Raw genomic sequence first — 10460 nt, 5'->3', positions numbered from 1 at the left:
AATATAGTCCTTTCTGAGCAGGGATAGACACATCTTGAGACAAGCCCTAGAGCTTGTCATCTTATTATTTCATGGCTGCACCAATGAGTACTTAGGTGAAGAAAGTGACTGAGGGAAGTAAGATGAGTTTCATAATTGATATTGCTTCACAAAACAGGTCCAAAGCAGAGTCAAATCCATCCCACATTAGCACCACTTCTGTCCAAAATCCTGTGAGTTGTATGATCTGGTTTTGTATGTATTCAGCCATATAAATTCAGGTGAAACACCGCTGAAGTTACACCAGAGATTAATTTGGCTCTGGGTGAATAAATATAGAGCACAGTATCTTAACTTGCTTCAAAACAGGCTGTAGCCCACGAAAGCTTATGCTCAAATACATTTGTTAGTCTCTAACGTGCCACAAGTACTCCTGTTCTTTTTGCAGATACAGACTAACATGGCTGCTACTCTGAAACCTATCTTAACTCTGTTTCTTCAATTCTCTCCCAAAAAAGAAATTATCTACCACTGGGCTCCAAAAGTATCTTGTTTTGTTTTTTTGTGGGGGAGGCAGGCCAATGTGGTAGAGTGGCTGAGAAAAGGGAGCATTTGGATGGAGAAAGGGAGCTTGGCACACGTTCACTGGGAAGCTACTCCAGGCATAAGTGGCAGTATGAAAGAAGATATACACTTGGGAGTAGTTGAAGGAAACAAAAGGGAATAATCAGAAGAGGAATAGGCAAGCTGAAGAGATTGATGTAGTGTGGGAATAGAGACAGAGGGATTATGGAAAAAATTGTAGATAAATAGTAGCTTAAATTTAATTAAGAAGAAGAGGAAAGCCAGTTTAGGTATTTCAGAAATGTGCTACATGTTTAGGATATTTTTAGGGGATGATGATGATAATGGCAGTTGCATTTTGGATGAATTAGAGATTTGGTAGGAGAGGAGGAGATTGAGGTAATTAAAAGAGGCGTTCTCACTATTTGTTTTGTAATGGGCAATTGAATTGGAAATTTGGATGTGCTAATTTCCTTCAATCAAGGAAGTATAAAACAGTTGAGTATTATGGCACATTTTTACATAGCAGAATGCCAAATTATATGTCAACAACTATTTAAAGTATAGTTCTCTTAATTATAAAAGTCTAAATTAAGACCATTCACACCCTAGGATAGTGGTTCTCACAATTCATTGAGCTGCAATCCCTTTCTAACAACAAAAATTACTACATGACCCAATGTGGGGAACCGAAGCCTAAGCCCGCCTGAGCCCCACTGCTCCAGGTGGGCGGCCAAAGCAGATGCCATGAAGTTCAGCACTGGACAGGGGGCCTGTAACCTGAGTCCACTGCCCAGGGCTGAAGCCGAAGCACAAGCCCCACTGCCCAGGGCTGAAGCCCTTGGGTGGTGGGGGTCAGGCTTTGGCCCTGGGCCTCAGCAAGTCTAATGCTGGCCCTGGCAACCCCTTTAAAATGGGGTCGGGTCTCCAAAGTTTGAGAACCACTGCTGTAGGGTTTAAAAAAAAAAAGAAGAGTCCTTGTGGTACCTTCAAGACTAACAAATTTATTTGGGCATAAGCTTTCCTGGGCTATAACCCACTGAAGATCTCTAAGGTGCCACAAGGACTCGTTTTTTGCTGATACAGACTAACATAGCTACCCCTCTGAATACTGTAGGAGAAAGTCAAACAGTTTCACTTTTTAGCTCAGAAATGTGAATTTTTGAAACTGTCTCCAGTTGAATTCAAAATAATGCAATTAAAGTCAACTCTTAAACATTTATGAACAGAACAAATTAAAATCCTTCAGTAATAACTCTGAGCTATCACTAGTGTTCAGTCATTTTCGCTGTCAAAATGCCATCTTTCTTTGTCAGCAGAGGAGAGCATTTAAAATTCAGAACAAACAACTGTTCTTTATCTACTGAGATAAAAAGAAAATTAATTTATGCTCAGCAGCTGTAATAGCTGTACAGTTTGCTAACATTAATTATTTAACCAAGAGGTATAATCTGGAAACTGATTTTAAATGGTGAGTTAAGCTGGCCTATGATGTTCTCACGACTGACACTTCCTCTCAGGTATCTGACATTGCCCAGTCTCAGGTGGTGGTGGGGTTTAGCAACATCTATAGAAAGCTATTTCTTTGATTATTTTACTTTTTAGGGCCACATTGTAACTCATCCTTGCAAAGGTGTATGGAAAGAAAGGAGCATGCAGGGAACTTTCTCCCACCTTGCAGACCCTCTGCTTATGGGATAATGCAGATTGCTCCCTCCATCCACTCCCATAGTATCCAAAGCTCTATGGTTGCAGGAAGGAAATGAGACAATGCAGCTCTCCACACCAGAGCACTGAAGAGAGCTGGAAGTACAGTCCTTCCTGCTGCCTCTGTGCTTATGCAGCTCACACCGTCCCGTACTCAGGGATGGGCCTGAGAGAGAATTTATAATGTATAAAATTGTATGTCTCCAAATCTTCACAGGTAAAGGTATTTTGTAACCTGGAAAACATTCAATAGCTTGTGAGGATGGTAAAATATTTTATTCTCCTCTACTTTGCCAACAGGAAGGACAGCAAGCTACTTTCCACTTTCCTTTTCATAAGGCAACGCCTTTGGGAATGATTTAACACCGGGAAAAGCAAGTAGATGCATGGTATTTCGACTAGACTTTCTACTGAAATGATCTACTTTGTCTGCAAGTATGTAAGTATTACACAGGGGTCACTATTCAAATAGTATATTTGCCATTTAGTGTATGACACAATTAAATTAAGAAATACCTGTAATAGTTTGGAAATATTTCAAATTCTACAGTGGTTTGCAACAATGTCAGTTATTGGCAACTTAAACATTTTCCAACAGTTGTTCGTCTCAAAATGTTCTGTCTTTTTTTCTCTTTTAATCCCCATCTGTGTTAGATCCTTATTTAACCTATATCTTTTATCCCTCATCTCTGCTCTTTGGAGAAATGTAGTCTTCAAAATCAGAATTGAGAAACCAAGTAATGGAAAGTGTATGGGCTCACATAATAAATATAATGAACCTCTTCCCATTGTATGGGACTCGTTTTTTCCAGTTATCTGTGTAACACATAGCAGAAAACCTTACTCAGTTATTGTTTACCTCTTTTGAAGCTTTGATTGCTATCTTTGAGGAAGAAGGATATTAGAGAATGTCTAAGACACTGAACCACTTAGGAGAAATTCTGTGCATACAACAGAATTGTTTAGAATCAAGCTCAAACATGGGGTTTCAACTATTGGCATATCTCCCTCCACTTTCAACTTTAAGGACTCAGGTAAGCTTACAGACTCTGTGTCAGTCCTGCAAGTTTGAGTACCCACAATTCCCAAAGGAGTTAATGGGAGTTGAGGGTCTTTGGCACTTCACCTAGAAACTTGCTGGACTAAGCCCTATAGAAAGACCATAATTCCTAAGCTTTTTTCTCAGTTTTGAATCTAAAATTATTTTCTTCCTTTGCAGTTGTCCAGCTACTCACAGGAAAGTTTATTTTTTAAAGTTATTTTAATAGCCTGATGGTAGCCAATATCAGAGCTTAGTTTCAAATCATTTTTTCTGGTCTGAAAAATTGTTCAGTTCCCATTAGGGAAAGTGACTCTTCTAACCTATTGTATAGGCCCATTCACTATCTACAGCTTGCTAATTAAAATTCCCCTAACTTTAATCTTACATTAGGAAATTTATTGCTCTTGGTTAATATTTTCTGCTGAAATGATCCACCTTGTCTACAACTGTGTCAGGCTCTTTAATAGACATTCCAATGACAGGGCTCATAGGGGCTTCTTTGATTAAGCATAATCTATAGTCAAGATACCTCTGAGGATTACTGACTGCCTTTCTGATAAAATACAGAAGTGATAGTTTTTCTTAGCAGTTAGGCTTTTCTCTTTTTGTAGAGTATAACAGTTGAAATTTCAAAAGTCATATATTATGTGGGCAATATGGCAATGTCAGAAGTCTGTTTGTTAGATGTATTGTAGTTCTAAAACCATTATTTCCAAGTGCTAAAGTTAAAATTAAAATTGACCTTTTGAAGATGAAAAAATGAATAACTGTGTTCCTTTTTCTCTTGTGTTTTGTAATCATTCATAGTGTTGTTAATACTCATTTTACACATACATCATGACATCTATCCAAGTGTCTGAAAGCCCATGACAAATTATCAAACATCTCTTGAATCCCTGGAAAGATTGGTATTAAATCCATTTTACAGATAGGTAAATGGGAATAATGTATAACATCCTTCATTTTGTTGCTCACTCTAAGCCCCAAGGCAAGGATTCTGAACCTAATTTAAGAGAAATTGACATTTCTCTGGTGGTACCTTTTTGAAGATATATTGGTGTAAACCACTACTGAACAGAGTTATTCAGTAAGTCAGAGTGTCACAGGCAGTATTAGTATTTTTCAACCCAATCTCTTAAAAATGAAATGGGAAATTCTAACTGCATGACTTTCATTATGTACGACCAGGCTGAGCTATGTAGCAGCTGGAGAGAAAGGAAGAGATAAGTGATACTCTTTCAGTCTTAATGTCTGACAACTCTTGAGGCCTGCCCTCTCCAGTGACTCAAAAACATCTGTCTGCTGCTATCTTGTTGGCAAGTAAAGCACCTGCCAAGCAAAGCAGAGCTGTATGGTATTTCAGCCAATACTGCATAGATATTCAGTACATGCCAGATGCCAGTTGGTTTTCCCTAGGATTTGTCTACATGGGGAAGTTGTTGCAGAATAAGCTAGGATGTGAATTTAAAGCTCAATAGCAATTCCACGCTCTTACAAGAGTGGGTTGTTGTTGGGTTTTTTTTGGTGTTTTAGCTTAATCCACTTCCACAGTGGTTTAAGCAATACCCTGCAAAGTAGTTCTTAGTGTGTATTTGGAGTATCCACATGGGGATGTAGTGAGGAGTATTTATTCCACAATATCTAATCTGGCCTATTTCCCTGTGTGGGCAAGCCCTTAAAGATGAATCCGTAAATATTTTTCTTTTCTCATTGTATATCCTTTTCAAAAACCCAAAAGCAGTATTATATGTTCTTCTTTCTATAGCTGTTAATAGGACATAAATTGGTCTCATAGATTTGGTAATGAGAGAATAAAATATTTCATTTTTGTGAGTAATTGACACATGGAAGGTGAGTTATCTACAGGGAATTTTTGGTGTTCAGTAGAGCTGGGTGAAATCTTTTGGACTAATAGCTTGTTTGCTAAAAAATGACCCAAAACTAGATGCAAATTTGACCCGATAGTTTTGGCAGGGTAAGTGTCTGTGTATATGTCCCTTTACAACCTTTTCTATAATCACATTTAACCCAGTGATTAGGGCACTTGCCTGGGCTGTGGGCAATAAAAGTTGACTCCCACTTTGGAGCAGGGAATTGAACTCGATCTCCCCACTACCAGGTGAGGGCCCTGACACCCAGTTTATTGGCTATTCTGGGGTAGGGTGCTCTCATGTCTTCTGTTAAAGCTGTTCCAATGTGTGTAAATACTTAAACGTTCATTGTAACAGGGCTCAAACCCAGATCTCTCCCCTCCACTCCAGCTGAGCATCTTAACCACTAGAATAAGTATATCTGTCTCTTGCTGACCCAGTGAATATTTAAGCATTGGTATGAAATAGAACAGCTTCATCAGGCTAGATTGAGAGCAACGCATCCTGGAATACCCTATAGCCTTTGGGTTAGTATGCTCATCTGGGTGTGAGGGGAAATTTGAGTTTCATAGTCCCTGCTCCAGAGTGGAGAATCAAATGTGGGTCTCCCACATCCCAGTTAAGTGCCTTAACTACTGTGCTGAAGGTTAAAAAAGGGGATGCACACAGAGTGTGATGGCCTAAAATAGATTGTTCCAATTTGCTGACACATTCCAAAAGTTTTTGGTACCAAATATTTCCCCTGATTTTTAGGTTACTGGATGAACTGAAAAATATTTTTCCCAGTTCCGGTATTCACAGCCAGTTTTGTCTCCGGTCCATATCTAATTACAAGTTACAGTTGTATTAAATAGCCTATCAGTAAATTTTGCTGAACTTTAATTGAGGTATATATTGTTCACTGTCTCTTGCAGCCATTTTGAAAGATTGGCTCAATGTCTGTGAGTAAAAGTAACCACTGTATTCTGAACTTGTTATTGTCAAAGCATGTGATGGTCTACAGTATTATGGTCACCACTTTTACAAAACTACATAAATTTTGTATAAAGTATGCCTTTGTGGGGTATCATTTGAAAACTCATAATTTGCTGAACATTACTGTCCTAGTAAAATGTGTACCAATTCCGTGTGTACATGTATAAGTTTCTACTGTATCATTTTGTTATAACATGTTCCAGTGTTGGAAAGGCAGGCCCAAGCCTGTTCTTCAGAGATAAGAGATTTGTAACCAGTCCTGACTTTAAGGCATCAATACTTGTAATCACTTAAAAACTATCTTTTTGTAGTTAATAAACTTCTTATTTTGTTATCTTAACAAGTGTGTTTATGTCGAAGTGTGTACAAAGCTCCATTTGGGATAAAATAGGTTGGTGCACATATGATGAAATGACAGACTTTCTATGAGTAGTGTGCTAGACAGTAGAAGATGCAGATTTTTGAGGAGACTAAGAATTTGTAGATATTGCCCTATATGTAATTCATGAATGACTGGTCAGAGTGCTCATGTATTTAGTTGGCAGTGAATTTGTATGCTAAAGGCTGTGTGAGAGCAGACCAGCAGCGGATGCCCTGCAGTAAAGCAGTGTAAAATGCACTCCAGGCTAGAGAATGATCAGCAGTGTCCCCTTAAAAGGTCCAGATTGTATCCTGGGGAATGTCACGCATGCCTAATGTTAAGTTGCATTCCTATCTGCTGTGTGACAGTATGTACACAAGTATAGTATCTGCTAACCAATGAATTAGTCACAATGGGATTTTATACTCCACTCACTGATCATATGTTGTTCAAAAATAATAATCAGGCAGTTTACACCTTTTGCATAAAATGAGTCCTTAGTACTTTTGGAGCTTTATGATTTGATTCCATAATTTGAGATTTATTTTCAATAAACTACTACTATAACTAGAATGTAGGAAATGATCATATTTCATGAATATTTACTGCAAGGAGTGAACTTTTCTATTAAAATATTATCCTACATAAATATTGTTTTTAACATTTTCTTGACAGACCTACATTTCTAAGAGGAAAAACTGCAAAGCTTTCTGTGTACTTGACCATATTACCTTACATTGACGGTTGTTTTACCCTGAAGATGGAAATGGTCAAACGTAATTAATTGGTATACTGTATTTTCCTCTCCCCACAATACCCTTAACCAAGGTAAAGAACTCAGTTATAATAACGAAGAAGCATTTGATTTGAGTTTTCAAAAGTGCTGAGAGTTAATCTAACAGTAGAAGTTTTACCATTGACTTCAGTGGGAGAAAAGTGAGGCCAATGGTGAGCATATTTCAAGTGATGGTTTTCAAAGAGATCAGAGATTCTTAATACTGGGTCACCAGATGGTTTTAATATATTAGTTGGATAATGTATGAAAAAAAGTCCATTTTTGTCACCAATCCTTGAATAAATTATCTAGACACTGTTTTAATTATTTAACATATTCAACAGATGGTTGAATAATAGCAAATAAACTATTTGCCATTTTTTCCCATTAATCCTCAAATATGTTACTCAGGTAACTCAAAGGAAAACCTGGCACAAAGGCTGTAACTTTAAAAAATAACACTCAAAGAATGGCCAATAACAGAAATATGTATCCTTTAAACTTATGGCTGGCTATAAGCAATCATTTGGACAGTTAGACATCCTTTGAACATTTGATGATCTTAGGTCATAGGAAGCAGATACTAGGTTGATTGAAATAATTTGACCTACCCATATCTAAACACTAGGCTTGGACTATAAATCTCTATCCCCATAAAAAAAGCCACTGAACAGCCCCTGGCAGTGTCTACCAATGAATATTTCTGTCCGATGACAATGAGTTGTCTAATGCCACCAGAATTAATTCTGAGTTAGAGATTCTTCTCCTTTAATTTCAGTTTGGAAACTGGGCTCAACAGTTCCCCCTATAAAGTCAACATGTCACCAGATGCTGCTAGCAGCTGCTCACCTGGCATCAACACAAACAAAATACGCTCATACCCAGGACAGAATTGGATATCCACATTCAACATGTCATAGCTGATGTCTGAAAAATGTACTCCGTCAGGACAGAACATCCCCAGCCAATATTCTATAATATCTTAAGATATCAACAAAGAACTTCTTTGCTTTCCTGTTTTTCTTTTGGATCTATTTACATTGATAGCTGAGGCGGTTCCCTTCATATTTGCTAAGGCAGCATGATGGAGTCTGCCAACTATACTACTCTCACTCAAGGGAAAAAAAGATATCTGGAATTGGTCCAACTCAAGCATGACTGAAACAAAAAACACAATTCACTGGATTGTTACTACCTATATTAACGAGGATCATCTGGAGCCAGAAGGCACCACTATCTTCCACAAAACCAAGGGTGTGAAGTTGTCCCATCTCTTGTTCCTCTGTGAAACTTACAGATCTCAAAACCCACTTGTGTTCCTGTCTTGTGCTTGCTAGTGAATAATGCTTTTTTCATATGATCCACACTTGCTTGGTAAAATATTAATAAGGTGGGGATAGAAAGAAATGAAATATTAGCAAACACCCAATCAAATTCTTTAATTCCTAATATAACTCTTAAAAAATATCCTGATAATTTATACCTAGCGTCTGATTTCTCCATACTGCAAATCTGTTACAACAACTGTGTCTACACCCATTCCAAAGGAGTCTATTTGAAAAAAAAGAGGTGTGGAGTTGTGAGTATCCACATATGGAAAGGGAAACCTAAAATTACTAAGGTCTTTGGAATGTGGCTAAAACCTGAAGTTAAAGGATTGTCCCTTGCAATAGCAAAAACCTGGGGTCCTGTAATAGGATTATTATCCCACACTGCCTCCTGAAGGGGTTAAAGTGGCACAGATAGGGCCCATTAACCTTTATAGGCCTCACCTGGTAGAGAGTCTGGCTTGACTGAGAATGACTAATGTCTGCAAACACCCAGCTGTGGGAGAAGCAGGCTAAGGTATAAAGCCAGGAAGTTTGCCCTAGAAAGGGGCTGCAGTGTGGAATCTGGCAGTCACTCTCTGGGTTTAGAGAGGGAAAAGAAGGAAACCCAGGGGAAGAGAGAGTAGCCTGGGATCCTATCTCTGAGTGAAGATTTACCAGAGGGGTGGAGAAGGAAAGCCTGTGGGACCAAGAGTAGGAATCAGCCCAGAGAAAAAACAGTGGAGTCAGAAGAAAGAGATTTGTGCAGACCTTGACTGCTGATTGTAGGGTCCCTAGGCTAGAACCCTACCAGCCACTGGGAAGTGGCACAGGGCCGAGGGAGAAACCAACTAGACAGCAGGTACAGAGGCACTTTGATACCCTGGAAGTGGGGACTATATAGTGACCTAGCCAGAGCACTGACCCATGAGACAAAGCACTCTGAGTCACAGAGGAAGAGGTCAGTGGTGAGAGACAGGAGAAGGGGATACCTGACTGAACAAAATCTGATTCCTCAGATACAGCCACAAGTCCCAGCAGTGAGTATACCCTGTGACAATTGATGGAGAATGCAGGCATGACAATAGCCCCTGATAAAAGGGGAGTGTAAGCAACAGTAGTAGTGAAGTTTAGAAAGAGACAATGGAAATACCACATGCAGTCGTCTTTTTTGGAGAAAGCCAGAATACCCTCCTGAGATGGACCCCAGAATTTATGCTACCCTTTAAGGGGGATGAAAAACAACCCATTGTGATCCAGGCACTGCTTATACAGGTCTTGCAGAACCAGCAGAGACAGTCGGAAGCACCATTATAAATGAAGAAATATTTAATGAAGCTGTTAGAAAAAGCAGTCATATTTATTTAAATCCTCTGAGAAGTGAGCAGGGCCTGAAAAGCTGAGAATGGAAAAGAAGTTCTGGGACCACGAGGGCAGAGGCCTAATTGAGTGTTTTGCCTGTGGGCAGAAGGGACGCATGAGAAGGGAACGTCCCGAAGTATACTGGAACACGAAGCCTTGCATGGAAGTGAGAGGTGCTGGAAAGTCCCACGGAGTCCCAACTGGTGAGGGAGGAGGAAAAGAAGGGCCCTGCTTTTCCTGTGAAGAAAGGGTACATGTGAGGAGTCATTATCCTTACAAGAAAAAGGAACTATCCACAAAAATGGCAAGGCATCAATAAAGGACTGGAAGGAAGTGTCAGAGGCCCAGAGCAGGTGCACAATGGTCGTAGAGAAAGCCAATGGGGTTGTAAAGATAGAGGTTAAAGAGAAATTGGAGGGAAGAAAGAGTACCCCAAAGATAAAGTTAAAAGATACAGGTACAAATACAGAAAGGAACCATACTACTATGAGAGAAAGAGTGTTGGGAGAGTGTGAGA

The sequence above is a fragment of the Mauremys reevesii genome, linkage group 5 (assembly GCF_016161935.1).
Source record: "Mauremys reevesii isolate NIE-2019 linkage group 5, ASM1616193v1, whole genome shotgun sequence".
In the NCBI taxonomy this organism is placed as follows: Eukaryota; Metazoa; Chordata; order Testudines; family Geoemydidae; genus Mauremys; species Mauremys reevesii.
This window is presented reverse-complemented; position numbering follows the sequence as displayed.